The sequence below is a fragment of the Ochotona curzoniae genome, unplaced genomic scaffold (assembly GCF_017591425.1).
Source record: "Ochotona curzoniae isolate NIBS_2020 unplaced genomic scaffold, NIBS_Ocur_1.0 contig_64, whole genome shotgun sequence".
NCBI classification, from domain to species: domain Eukaryota; kingdom Metazoa; phylum Chordata; class Mammalia; order Lagomorpha; family Ochotonidae; genus Ochotona; species Ochotona curzoniae.
The window spans coordinates 7,708,423-7,722,659 of record NW_024466502.1 but is presented as its reverse complement, the minus strand read 5'-3'; the positions used below and the strand labels follow the sequence as shown (position 1 = coordinate 7,722,659).

Here is a 14,237-nt window from a genome sequence, read left to right as displayed (position 1 = left end):
AAGATTCACGTGCACTTAATGGCAAACTTTTCTACTGTTGCATAGTATCTATATCACAGTTTGAGACGAAAATGGAAAAAACGAATGTTTGATAATTTACTCTTGAAACTTCTACTTTCCTGTCTTCAGGAGAGCAAGTACCATTGCTAATAGAAAGCTTTTATTTATTCATGCTTGAAAAATTGCTTTCATAAAAATGCTCAATCATTACAAGGTGATAGGAATTTAGCAGCAAATACGATATATTTGGTCTCTTCTCTCCAAGAATTCCTGAATGTGGCAGGTAATATGCTTAAATTTAAATATACAGTAACTGATGAAAGGACAGCCTATTCTATGATACAGTTACTCTTCAACTTTTTTTGTTTGTTTTAGCCCTATTGCTAGCTCCATAGCACATATTTTAAGTTTTCATTAACAAAAACCATGCTGATTTGTTACAGAAAAATGCAGGCTGCCAGTAATCCTGCTTGTAAAGACTCAATCACTTTGGCGAGGCATTTATTTGTTGACCATGTACATTGTTCATGGGTCAACAGACAAAATCATAATCAGTGATGGCCTCTCTCCCCATGGAGTTTTCTTTAGCTGGGATGTCTGCTCTCCAACGGGACATGTATCTCTTGTAGGACTCGTTTTGGCAAATACATTTCTCCATGCCTGCGTTTATTTCAAATGGCTGCTTACACATCATTTTGTAACCAGATTCTGTTCATCTCGCTTTATCTTGTGAACATTTGTCTCTTCAATAAACATGCATGCACAGAAATTCCACATGAATATCACCCTCGAACACCAGCGCTCCTCCCTTGTCTGTGACTCATAAGCTCATTTACATTCTTCTGTGAATAACGCTCTGCAAGACAAGCAGATGCAAACATATCTTCCTCGATTGGGTTCCCAAAGTTGAATCTGCATCTCACAAACTTGTCGCCTAACATGTGGGAGGCAATGGGATTTGATGTTACCATTTGCTGACTTAACTACTGCAATCTTAGCTCTTATTCCAAGTACGGCTTTTGCACTCCGGTCTTGTTAAGAGTCACAGAACTCAAAAGAGTAAGCCCTTATTTCAACAAGAACTTCACGCCTTTGTCCTTGTCTGTCACAAGGGGGCTTCAAGTTCACTGAAACATGGAATTAAAAGATATTTTTATTTTGTTGTATGCAAAATTGAAGTGCATGCATTCTTCAGAACACCATAATAAAAACCTGATGACAAAAGGGGATGTTTGGTCTTGGTGAGGAGACAGCAAGAGGTTCAATATCCACTGTGTTTACTGAATTCCCTCTCAGACAGAATCCATGTCCATTTGGGACACATGAACATGTTTCATGCCATGGCTTAAATTAAGAAAAATGCACCATTGTTCTGTCTTGTTCTTCTGTTTAACATCCTCTGCAACAGTTTATACTGAACTTTTCAATCTATGCACCTTGCCAGAATACCCAGGATACAATAGATCCTCGAAGCACTTCATTCCTTCCCTTTCTGTGCCTGCTTAAGTGTCCTCAGACTGGGGATTGGATTCCTGAAGCCCCATTTTCCTCAAGCCCAGACCATCTGCACCCCTTCAAGGAGCCCAGGCAATCCTGCCTCTCCCTCCCTGGGGTCATGGCTAAGCCTCCAGTGTGGGAAACACAGCACCGTTTCAAACCAGAACACTACCACCTAGAATCTCTAGTGACTGCTCCATTACCACTTCTTAAATTTAACAAACAAAACCACTTATGGAAACATGTTGAAGATAGAATCCTGCATGAAACATGAATGATATTTTCCAACTAATGCTTTATCTAAAGGAAGACAATATGTGATAGCACACACACATGTAATACATGAGCACACATGTGTGACCAAATGCACTAAGGGACATTGATGTGTCCATGATAACACAAGAGTCTCACTGGTTGCCTTCATCCTTGACATGTAGAAACAAACTCCTTTCTCTAAAGTCACCTACTGAGAACCTATTTTGTGTCATACTGTGTTTTACACAAGTAAACCATTACCTTCCTCAACCCTTATAAGAATCATTTCACAGATGAGGGAACTCAGAAAAGTGAGTCAACTTGTAATGCAAGACAGTGTGGCTTACAGAACTATTAAATTAAAAGCACAAAACATTATGCAATCTACAACAAAAAGAAAATACATAATGATAAGCTCTTTCAGCATTCACTGGTTATTGTTTGCTAAAAGAGTATAGACATTTTTCATCCGTTAAAATTGAATCCACTGTTGTCTTGTAATTTATTTTTGTGATGTCTATAGTTCTTTGCTACATATTCATAAAGGTGTCTACTTTCTTCTGGCGACTCCTCAAGCATTTTTCCAAGCCCTCAGTCCCGTGGTGCTTACACTTTCTAGAGGCATTATCCATCTCATCATTTCCTTGACTGAGAATCACAGAAAGATGATGTTTTATCATTTCCTATTTTCCAATATACAGTTTTGTAGGGCCTCCCCTCCTTTCCCTCCTACAAGGCTTTGATCCCCTTCCCCTTCCCAGTGTCTGTGTATTTTAACCCTGTCCTTCGGCCGCAGCCAAGACTCCAACATTCTGCTCTTTACCTGAGGCATGACATTGTAGGTACAGGCAATGGCAGAGAATCTACCACTGATGGCTAAATATTATGCATTCATTTCTTTTCCTACAAATTAAAAAAAAAATGAGAAAAGTAACCCTACTTACTCCCATGTGATAATCTCACATCAAACAATAAAGGGATGGAGTTGTTCCTTTCTTAAGGTGACAAATTCCTTAATTTTCTAAGTTAAGCTTTAGTCTCATAAATTCTTGACAATGTATCAAGAACAGGGAAACTAGAAAACAGGTTTCACTGATGACATGAGGCCAAAACAAAGTATGTGTTCCTACAGAAATTATCTGAGTGCAATAAATGAGCGCATTTTTTGAGGGAAACCTGTCATCACACTCAAACTTCAAAACCCACAACAATGTCAACATCAAAATTTTGTTTTGCTAGTGTTTGTTCGCCACCTTCTAGCAAAGGAAGTCCAGATGAAATTAATGTTATCAACCAGAAGGAACTAAGATATGGCTATTTGATTAATACAAAGAACTACTTATCTAAATGTTGATAGTAAGAGCGTGTTGGGCTAGCCTAAGAAACTCTGAGAGTGAAAAACAATATATCCTGGAATTTACAAAAAGGAGAGGAGTCTGCAACAGATTATGTGCCAAGTGACTTCCAATAGTAGTCTGTATTAATGTTCTAGAAGCTTCTTACATGCTTAGGTAGCGTGATGTCCAAAAACTACTGGGTATAATATCAGAATAGAGCAAGCATAGGCTTGTAGGCATCATGTATTCTTCTTTTTCTTCTTCTGTTTTTTTTTTCAACTGGAAAAACATTTATTGAAAGTTAATATTTCCAGGACTGGCACTATGGCACGGGGGATGAGCCATGGCCTGCAGGTAGGCATCCTGTCAGGCACCGACTTTAGTCCTGGCTGCTCCACTTCTGTTCTAGCTCCCTGATGGTGTGCCTGGGAAAGCAGTGAAGGTTGGCCCAAATGCTCAGGCCCGTGTACCCACATGGAAGACCAGGAAGAAGCTTCTGGCTCATGGCTTTAGCCAGGCTCAGTCTCAGCCATTATTGCTCTTGGGGGAGTGAAATGGTGGATGGAAGATCTCTCTTTTTCTGCTATTAAAATGGTAAATAAAATAAATCTTTAAAAAAAATAAAAGGAAGTTTGTTCACAGCTTCATGCACATACTATCCCAAACACTTCACTGGTCTCTGAAGCATTTTTTGATATTAACTTCACTGTACAGATTAAAGACCCATAACAGACATTCCCAAATCCACATGAGTTGGAAGTGTTTAGAATCCAACTATGAGGTTTGTTTTGTTAGAAGAATGGAGATAAGAGGGAGAGAAGAGAACTGGCAGAGAATTTTGCTTTTACTTTTTAGCCCTACAAACTTTTATATCTTCCAAATGTGTTGCAAAGATGATGTATTTCACTTACAATTTCTTTAAAACAAGTAAAATAATCAAAATTTAAGATTAAAGGACTCACACCTGCCGCCTGCTGAGGGTTTCCTTTGAGTGAGCCCAAGAAAGAGCTCTGCCTGTATTGTTCCATCTACTTCTCACCAGGCTCCGAGAGGCTGTGTCTCTTTTCTTCTGATTTTACAGAAACAGCTGAAGTTAGGATAAAGCAGGTGTTCTGTGAGGGCTAGTGCCACGAGTTTGTGCTAAGCCACGAGAGAGCCAGGTCTTTCTGATTTTTTCCCCTGTGATAACCTGCTATGCACATCTTTCAATCGATGCTTCTAAGGCTTTCGGAATCAGTCTTCTTCCTTTCCAGAAAACAGATGTAGACGTCTCAGAATCCTTGCCTCTCCCACATCTAAGTGATGAAACTGAATTACAGCACGGCTGCCCATCAGCCTGCAGTGCCTGCCCTCCTGGTCTCCCAGCAAGCCTGGCCGCAGTCTCACTCATGAACTATAAAGGATGGGCTGTGTCTTTCCCTTTAAGCTGGCCTCTGTCTGCTTGGAGAAAAGGCAGTCGATTCCCTCAGACTGTTTTCTCTCCTAAATGCAGCCTGAAGTCCTATGTCTACCCTGGCAACACAGCAGAGAACACCATGTTAGCGCCTCAGCTAAAACAGAATTGAAAGTTTGTCCCCTGATGGTCAGCATGTCGGTCTCCACAGTCCAACACCTGCCCCCTTTCCCTTGCAGAGCATCAATGTGGCCGATTTTGTCTAATTTTGCACAAAAATAAATACACCCAGTGGAGTGATTTTTTTTTTTTTTTGTCTTTTCTCTCTTCTTCAAACCTCATTTTTCTTCTGGGACACTACCACAACCCTCTTAGACCCCACAAAGCCAGGACGGAGCCCTGCTGGCATGGCCCCTGGCCCAGCAGAGGCCACACCAGAGGGGTGAGCTCAGAGCGGAAGTCAGACATTTCAAAGGACTATCTCCAAGAAAACAAGCTCTGATTTTCTTTCTGCCTTTTGTCAACACACCAATGAAAAAAACAGCAAATAATTTTCTACTTTTTCTACTGAGTTTATTTTCTAACCCCCAGAGAAAAGTGCCATGTTATTTGTTGCTGGTTTTTTCTACAATCACCAATAAATAGGGCTTATTGCTTCACCAATCATTCTGTTTTTCAGTTGTGAAAAATGAAATTTTCTTGGACTTTTAAAAAAACATTTGTAAAGGACTACAGGATGGATCCCTGTTCTCCATGACCAATTTTAGTGGCCCAGTCCTAGCACAGCAAATGACATTGCAATTGTTTTGGTGTGACCTAAAACATGCTGTTATTTTAGCTTTACCTTATTGGTTGTGTTGAGTTCATTTATCACAAGAACTACTTCCTTGACAGAACTTTAGGTGTATAATGCAATGTTGTTACCTAGAGCCACACCATATTTCTTGATAGGATCTGCCTTGCAAAATCCAAACTTTATAACCACCCTTGGGCCCTGGGAATGACTATTCTATTCTCGACTTCTATTCCTTTAACTGTGTTAGCTCTGTATGGACCTCAGTTTGTGATCAGGGCCTCTTAGACCCTACCCAGAAAATTCAACCTGGCCCTTCTCATTCTCTCCAACTTTAGAAAAGACACACCTTTAGATATTTTTGAGTTGTCCTCAGTGAAGTGGAGTTGTTGGAGGTTTTCTATGAATGTCAGAGTTAAATGTCACCACAGTTCGATGGTGTGATCTTGTAAGAAACACGATTTCCTTTCTCAGAGCAGACTCCACAATTCCTTCCCATCCTCCGTGAGTACAGTGACTTCAAGGGTGTTCCTTACCCAGTAGACCAGTGACAGGTGTTGCATTTGATGAGTTGCTATTGTCAACATGATGAAAAATTGGAAAAAGAGGCATCTATTTTTATTGTGCTTGCTTAATGTTGTAATATGAATCTGCAAAGGCACGATAAGACAGTGAATAGATTGGGTCAGGGATTTCTGAAGTTTGCCATATATATTTAAATCTATAGAACATCAAAGGTAGACACCTTTTTGTGTGATTCCTTCATTTTGTAAGTTTCCTTCATTTCACTAAGTTTTGGCAAAGAAGGGGAATAGTTGGTTTATTTATTTTCATTTTATTAGAGATGCAGAGAAGCTGAGATAGACAGAGCTCTTCTACCCAGGAGTCCACTCTCAAAACACCCACAGCAGCCAGAACTAGACCACAGTGAAGCCGAGAGCCCAGGGATCCATCTGGGTCTTCCATACGGTAGGAGGGGACCAAGGTTCTTGAGCCATCACTGGCTGCTTCTAGGGTCTGCATTAGCTGGAAGCAGATTAGGAGCAGAGCTGGGACTCACACTGAGGCATCCCAACATGGCACCAGCCATGAATTTTCTTAATTAGCATGCCATACACCTACCTCTAATTGTTTTTGAACTGTTCTGATATTAACTTCATTCTGCCTCACCTTTTTAATGTGTTCATCTATTGATTTGGTAAATGTTGCCTAGTATGTGTTTTCCTCATCTTTATTTTGAAAGATTTATTTAATTTTATTGCAAAGTCATATATATATATATATATATATATATATATATATATATATATAATGGAGGAGAGACAGAGAGGAAGATCTTCTGTCTGTAGACTCAATCCCCAAGTGACTGGAGCTGCACTGATCCGAAGCCAGGAGCCAGGAGCTCTTCCAGGTCTTCCACATGGGTGCAGGAACCCAAGGCCATCCTCAACTTCTTTCCCAGGCCACAAGCAAGGAGCTGGATTGGAAACAGGGCTGCCGGGATTAGAATTGGTGCCCATCTGGGATCCCGGTGCATTCAAGGAGAGGATTTTAGCCTCTAGGCCACCATGCAGGGCCCCCTCATCATTTTATTTTTCACTTTTGACTCATATTAGTATTACTGAAGAACCATTTATTATTATTATTGGAAAGGCAGATTTACAGAGAGAAGGAGATGCAGGGAAAAATAGCATCTGTCTGTTAGTTCACTCCCCAAGTACTGCAATGGTTGAAGCTGAGTCGATCCCAAGCCAGCAGTCAGGAGATTTCTCTGGGTCTCCCGCAAGGGTGCTGGGTCCCAAGGCTTTGGGCCATTCTCTACTGCTTCCCCAGGCCACAAGCAGGGAGCAGGATGGGAAGCAGAGCAGCGGCACATGAACAGGCACCCATATGGGATCTTGGCGGATGCAAAGTAAGGATTTAGCCACTAGGCTACCATGCTGGGCCATGGAGAATAAATTTTTAGGACTACACATTTTTAAGATATTATGTTACTGCTTCCTGCTAATTCTGGAAAGGATGTTTGAGTCCAAGTCTGTACCCTCCCTTTGTGGATAGGCAAGTTTAAAAAAAACAAACAAAACAAAACAAAAACCACTGGGTGCCGATGTAGTATTTTTTGTTATTTTCAAACTCAAAATAGTTACTAGTCTGTATGTAGATGATAGTCATGTTTTATTAATTTGTCCTGCTATGAGATAACCTAATCTCCATGTCTGGATTTTTTAAAAAAATTATTCTAAGAGAAAACATGATCTCCTTTCATTTGAAATATGGCAGTGTTCCACATGCTCTGAACCCTGTTAGGAAGAGCATTTATCTGTGTGCCTGTTGGCCACCTTCCCTGCCTATCATTCTCTTCCTTTGTATAATCAGAGCCCCTTCTTGCTCTTCATCTCCACACGGGCTTTGGCCTCCAAGGCTTCCCTGAATCTCAGCCTCTGTGTCTCTTGTGCAAGCCCCAAGGTCAATCCCATCCTCAGAGCGTGTTCCAGGCAGTGAGGCTGAGAGGGCTCAGGAGTGGGCAGGAGCTCATGAGAAAATGCTTTGGAGCCTTAGCACCTGTGTGAGCAACAACCCGCTCCTGACCTCAGCCTTCACGGATTCGCACTTGGGGTTTATCCAGAGCTCCTGTGTGCTGGTGTCCAAGAAAAGAAAATTATAAAAGCTTAGTTGTGTGCATCAGTCCATTCCATCTGTACAGAATGCACCAGAAGGGCCTTGACCTTTCAGCCTAGGAATGACACCTGTTCTTCCTTCAGCTCTCTCGGAGTGTGTGAATTCTCACAGCATCAATTCCTTTGATCATTTATTTGAAGTCAGAGTAGGAAAACAAAAAATGCAATTAGACTCCTCAAGGAACCAGCCTTTATTCCTCAAAGACCTGGCATTTGCTTACTATTTTTCCCTCAGCTTTCAATTTCTACAGCATCCCTACTTTGGTTTTTACTCTAAAAGGAGCTCTTTATCCTCTGGTTTCAGAGGCAGTAGTGAAAGGTTAAGTCTTTATTTAGCACAAAGGTCATAAACTCACGTTATTATTTTATCTTTTTATTCCACAAAAGCAAGTAAAAGGGTTCCACAAATATTTTAAAAATCACTTCAAAAGCATATTAAGGTTATATTCAATAATCTGAATTCTCTAGGAAGACAATTTGAAGATAGATATATAGATAAATATGCATAAATTGAATGTATATTATATATGTATATATAACTTAGATACACTCCCTTTCAGAAATGAAATTGCAATTTATTATTAAAAAACAAATAGAAATACGATGCTATATTGTAACAATTAGGACATTGTTTACGATGGTGAAACATTGGAAAGAACACAGAAAATGCTGAATGCTAGAGGTAGGGATATATAAGTGAGGCTGCGTTCCCTGAGAATAGTATGATTGCCATTTGTAAGCTTTAAGAAAACAATATAAGATTATTAAAAATGTTTATGATGAACTTAGATGCAAAACACAGTATCAACATTGTTCAACATCATGGCCACAACCTAGAAAGCCATGCTTTTGAGAATACAGAAGGGCTGGCATGTTGGCTCAGATGGTAACTCTTCCATCCCCAAATGCTGGGATTCCATATGGGTACCAGTTTGTGTCCCAGCTGCTCCATTTCCCATCCAGCTTCCTACTTGTGGCCTGGGAAAGCAGTGGAGGACAGCCCAAGGCCTTGGGACCCTGCATCCACGTGGGAGACCCAGAAGAGGCTCCTGGCTCTGGATGGGCTCAGCCCCGACCATGGCAGCCATATGGGGAATGAAGCAGCAGATGGCAGAACTTCCTCTCTGACCTCCTTCCCTCTGTGACTCTGCCTTTCCAATAAAATGAATACATCTTTCTTTAAAGAAAAACAAAACAAAACAAAACAAAAAAGATACCATTCAATCACCATTTAAAAAAAATATGGAAACTAAGGCCATTGGTATTAGGTAGTCCGGAATATGTGAATATTCTCTTTTCTCTAAAACTGTAGCAACTGTAACCACTCACCATTTTAAAATTAAAAAGCAAATTAGACATTTATAAGTTGTTCACGGAGCATGCTTCGTAGGTGTGTAGGTGTGCATACTTCTCGGACAGGTCCTCTGAGGCACCGAGAGTCTAGGTCTGTAATATTAACAACATTTTGGAAGGAAACTCAGTCTCTAACGTCAACCCAACATTTGAAAAGGTGCATCTCACTGTATATCCATTTACCTACAAACTCATCTCTTCCAATAGTTGTCGAGGACTCGAGTCAACTTTCCTTTCTCTCTGGGAACAGTCCCAGACTAATGCTTGCATAACTAAGGCTATGGGGTAGACACAAACCTGAAATCTTTTTTGCCACTCTTTTCCCCTAGAACAAATCTGTAGAGTCATGAAAACTAAAAATGATCCCAGTGTCATTGATAAATGATAAACAGGTGCTCAGGAAAACAAACAGGTGTACACACTCACCTGTAAGAAAGAGAGGAAGCCACAGAAACACAAGAAATAGCATACTTAAAGCTAAAGAAAACACTAAAATTTCATTTTGGTAAACCACAAACAAATGATGCTTTTTGGATTTTTTCCCCTCTTTTGAGAATACATTTCTCCTGGTTTGATGACGTGATAATCAAAGGTAAAATTCTATTACCAGTTATCAGGGAAATGCAAATAAAAACCACAAGGAGATTCCCCCTAAGTCCAGTGAGAATGGCCAACATACAGACATCAACAACCACCACCTGCTGGTGAGGATGTGGGGGAAATGTGCCTTATTGCACTGCTGTGGGAAAGGAAGCTAGTACAGCCACTATGCTAGTCAGTACGGACTGTCCTCAGACAACTTAAAATCGATCTGCCATACAACCCAGTGACCCCGATGCTGGGAACACAGCCAGATGAAATGAAATGTGCACTCAAGAGAAAGAGACCTGCAACTCCATGTTTATTGCAGTACAATTCACAATAGCCAGGGCATGAAACAGCCCAGATGGGTGTTAACATATGAACAGATAAAGAAACCATAAAGAATGGATATGAATGCATAAAGAATCCATGGAATACAACTCAGCCATAAAAAAGAATGAAGACCCAGCATGGTAATCTAGCTACTAAAGTCCTCACCTCCTACATCCCATACAGGTGCTAGTTCTGATTCCAGCAGCCCCACTTCCCATCCAGCTCCCTGCTTGTGGCCTGGGAAAGCAATTGAGGATGACCCAAAAACTTGGGACCTGTGGCACCCACATGGGAGACCTGGAAGAAGCTCCTGGCTCCTGGTTTCAAATTGGCTCAGCTCTGGCCATTGTGGCCACTTGGGGAGTCAATCAGCAGATGGAAGATCTTCCTCTCTTGTCTCTCCTCTTTGTATATCTGACTTTCCAATAAAAAGAAAATGAAATCAATCTTAAGAAAAATAGAATGAAATCTTCCTGTTTGAAGCAACATGGTCCCCACTGGAAACCATTATGCTTAGTGAAGTAAGCCAAATCCAAAAGGCAAAAGGCATATGTTCTTTCTGATATACGACAGCTAATACCACATATATAAGTAAGACAGCAAAGTACCACATATATAAACGCATATATACACGAACTTTATGAGGAAGATTAGTGTACCAGAACATAAAGAGACTATACACAATATGCATCTCTGCTCCCGAATAAAAGTCGGATTCCTAATGAAACGTACACGCACACCTTTACAATGCAATATTAGGGTTTGTGCCCTTTCCTAAACTTACTATGTCTTGATACATTTAAGTATCAGAAACCCAAGCTTGTAACTGGTACTAAGGGACTGTGCCATTAGGACAACATGGGGACCAATGAGGGGGAGGACAGTAATGAAGCCCTATGCTGTAGAACTGTATCATGATAAAACAAAAGCTCTAGGGTCACCACGTCTTTTCTCCTTGCACAGGGTTTCCAGCGTGGTCCTTAACAGCTACCTGCCATGTATTCAGAAAGTTGCCACATCCTCTATGGCACAACAGGAGCCAACGAGCCGTCTCAGCTTTCGGTCTTAGTCCAATATCTGATTTTCCCCCTTCAACTCCATCTGCTTTTGCAATGGCTGGGGACAAAGTCACTCTTGAAAAATGAAAAAGCCAGCCTACTGAGGGAATACTTCTGTGATGCTGTCGTGAAGGGTCGAGAAGCTCTGGTGTTCATTAGGAGCCACTGATACTCAACACTGGAAGGTGGAAAGCCACCCTGGCTGCACACCTGCCTGGCATTACCGACAATCCACATTCTCACAAAACATCCACTCGCAGTAGCGGCGATGAAAACAGGAATCATAACATTAAAAACAGCCACCTGTTCATTCTGAGTTCCCTCTGAGGGGGTCTTTCACAGCAGCCACAGACACAGAAGTCATCAGTCCTTTATGTACCCATTCACCACTGGGACACTCAGGCTCAGCTGAGGACCACACAAACAGAAGATGGAGAAGCTGCCCAGGCCTGAGCCCTAATAACGCAAGTCCCCGCCAGTCATCCCTGAAACCGGCAGGTGTGGCTGTGTCCATTCGCAGATCTATGGTCAGGGTTGGGGGCAGCACAGCACTTGAGGACCAATGACCAATGCCAGGGTCACCCTAAGAACCTTTGGGTTCCGCACCCGGACCGCCTAGGGATTCCAGTCATGCAGTCCACACTCAGCCCTCAGAGGTTCAATGACAAAATGGCTGTGCCTTGGCGGGACACTGCTCTGCTTGCTGTGTGGCTCCATTCTGGCAGCTGCTCAATCAGACCGAGAAAACGAGGGGTATTTAGCAATCTCTGGGAGCCTGGAGGTGCAAGGTGTGTGTGTGGGAAGGGGGTGGGGGGGGGGGTTGAAGCGAGACTCCCTTATGCTCCTCTTGACCTGGCTGGAACAGCACTGTTCCCCGCCCTGAACCTGCGCTTTGGCCGAGAGGTTACCCAGACATTGGTCCTGGCCAGTGCAGCTGCTTTGCATTGACCTCCATCCCGGCTACCTGCCCCGGCTTCCCCCACCTCAACACCTCAGGACGGGGAGGCCGCGGGTCTGGCGGGCCGAGGCTTCCCAGGCCGAGCGAGGCGCATCCCCGCAGCAGGAGCAGGGCGGGCGCAGCGCGGCACACAGCGCCCCTGCCCCGGGTCACCCCAGGAAGGGCTGTGTGGGGGCGCGCCCTCCCCTCCCTCCTCCTGGGCCCTCACCCCAGGCTCTGCGGCACCCTCAGCGCCCCCGGCCCGCCCGGGCCCAGCCGTGGCGCATCCCGGGCCTCCCGCCAGGGCACCGCCGCGCCGCAGCCTCCCAGGCACCGGCGGCCTTGACCAACCTGTAACCCCAGCGCTCGGAGCAGTCATGGTGCCCGCGGGCGGCGGCAGCGGCGGGCGGGATCCGGGCCAGGCGCGGCCCCCACGGCGGGCGGGGACGCGGGCCCCTCACCTACGGCGGCTCCGTCGGCGCGCTCGGCCCAGCCGGGCCGCGCTCGGCGTGTCGGTTCTGCCGCCGGAGCCGGGTGGGGGAGGGCGGCGAGGTGTTGAGGGGGTCGGGGATTTTTTTTTTTTTTTTTAAAGCTGTTGAGTTGGCTTGGCCGAGGAGGCTGCGTTGCTGCTGCCGGCGGCCACCGCCCGGGTCAGAACCCGCGCGTTCTTCCTCTGGCCGCCACCCGCAAATCGGTGTAGCAACAGCTGGGCGCTCCCGGGCCGGCGCTGTCCAGGTTCCCTGGGCGCCGGGTGCACCAGAGCCAGGCTTGCGCGGATGCGCCCGAGGCAGCCGCGTGGAGGCCCCGGCCCAGTATGCTTGTGAGCTAATTCCACACTTGCCTGCGCGTTGCTGCACAACGAATGCAAAGCCTTCTGAATGCATTGATATTATCGTTTAGAATTAAAATGCATTGTCCTATGGCTGAGGCTTGAAATCCACTGTCAGGTGCACAGGTGCCCTGTGCTCTGTAAGTGCACTAGGCAGGCTATGTCTGGGACTCCGAGGCCTGGGTACAGCAGGTTTAGGAAAATCCTGAACCCTGAGTCCCAAGCTCAAGTCCAAGGGACACCCTCCCTTCCCACCTTCAGTCCTGCTCTCTGAAAACTTTGCTGAAAAGGCCTGGCATCTTGTCGGGTGCTCAAACATTAACACCTGGGAGGAATTTCTGAGCAGGCATTTCATTATTCCTCAGAGGCCCACGAATTAAGGGAGAGAGAAAACCAGAACGAAGCCTACCTCAAAGAGAAATCCTAAATGAAGAGCAGTTTAGAATTTCTTTTTAAGGATTCCACCCCAAGACATGCAAGTAAAATATGATAGCAATTGCTGAAACGTGCTTTCCTTACAAATGTTTAAGTCACAATCTAAAAACATCTCTTCCCATTCTACCTACGCCCACTGCCCATATTAGCAGTTTTCTAGCTAAATGATGTTTTTTTTTTTTTTCCAATTTTTTTGGTTGTTTATTCTATAGAATAGGAAAGCACGAGGCCCACGTTAAAAGAAAAGCTATTGTCCTTTGCTTCATTCTCCAGTTGTGTAGGTGGCCTGGTGGGCCAGGGAGAAGGCATCCAGCCACTCCTCCCAGCTGAGTAGCAGAAACCCAATTACTCCAGTTGTCACTGCTTCCTATTGGCCCTCCCCTGGGTCTGCATTGTCAGTAGGAAACTGGAGTCCAGAGCCCAAGCTGGGATGTGAATCCAAACACTGCTATTCAGTAGGGATGCTAACCCCTAGGTAAATATTTCAGTGAGTGGGGCTGAGACAGTGTCCCCTGGGCCTGATTCTATGGTGAAGATGCAAGATGCACTGTATTTTAAATATATTTTATCAATTCCTGCTTGGGAGACCAACAACCTGTAGATAATGTAGCCAGGCCTGGGCAATGTACAGGTTTCAAGCAAGCAGCCACAAGGAAGCTCAGTGTACTCATTTAGGAATCTGGAAGAAACCACTCTATGAAGTCCTCTGCCTGCAAATAAAATCAGCTGAATTTGTCCAAAGTCAAATCCAGCATAA

The 14,237-nt window shown here is 44.0% G+C and overlaps 1 protein-coding gene across 1 annotated transcript in view; it reads right to left on the bottom strand.

The window, feature by feature from the left end:
• NALCN (sodium leak channel, non-selective) overlaps nt 1-12,730 on the bottom strand; it is a 287,262-nt gene extending 274,532 nt beyond the window's left edge. Inside the window, exon 1 of the mRNA XM_040991012.1 lies at nt 12,568-12,730. The gene's annotated coding sequence lies outside the window, so the exon portion shown is untranslated. The remainder of the gene's footprint in view (nt 1-12,567) is intronic.
• Between the last annotated feature and the right edge of the window lie 1,507 nt (nt 12,731-14,237).